The following is a 323-nucleotide window of genomic DNA, read 5'->3' as shown; positions in this document are numbered from 1 at the left end:
TTATGTTAAATAGAATTTGTTTTTGCGTGAATCTTGAACATGTTTTAATTGTGTATTATAATTGAATGATTGAAATATGCTTTAAAATGAAAATTGCCTAACAAGTGTTAATAAGTGGTGATAATGGCATCTAAAGAGTGGTACTAACAAGTGGCATACATATATGTTTAATCATTCCATGACTAAACTGTTTACATAATGGATATGTCATACAAAATCTGTCTATATTCAGTTTTAGAGTCAAAAATCAATGCATTTGTTTAAGCTTCTCAAACTGATTATTGCATATGCTAATAATTACAGTTTTTCAAAATAAATTGCTA

This window comes from Lupinus angustifolius, chromosome LG04 (genome assembly GCF_001865875.1).
Source record: "Lupinus angustifolius cultivar Tanjil chromosome LG04, LupAngTanjil_v1.0, whole genome shotgun sequence".
Lineage (NCBI taxonomy): Eukaryota > Viridiplantae > Streptophyta > Magnoliopsida > Fabales > Fabaceae > Lupinus > Lupinus angustifolius.
The sequence above is the reverse complement of the archived record's forward strand: the minus strand, read 5'-3'. Positions refer to the sequence as shown.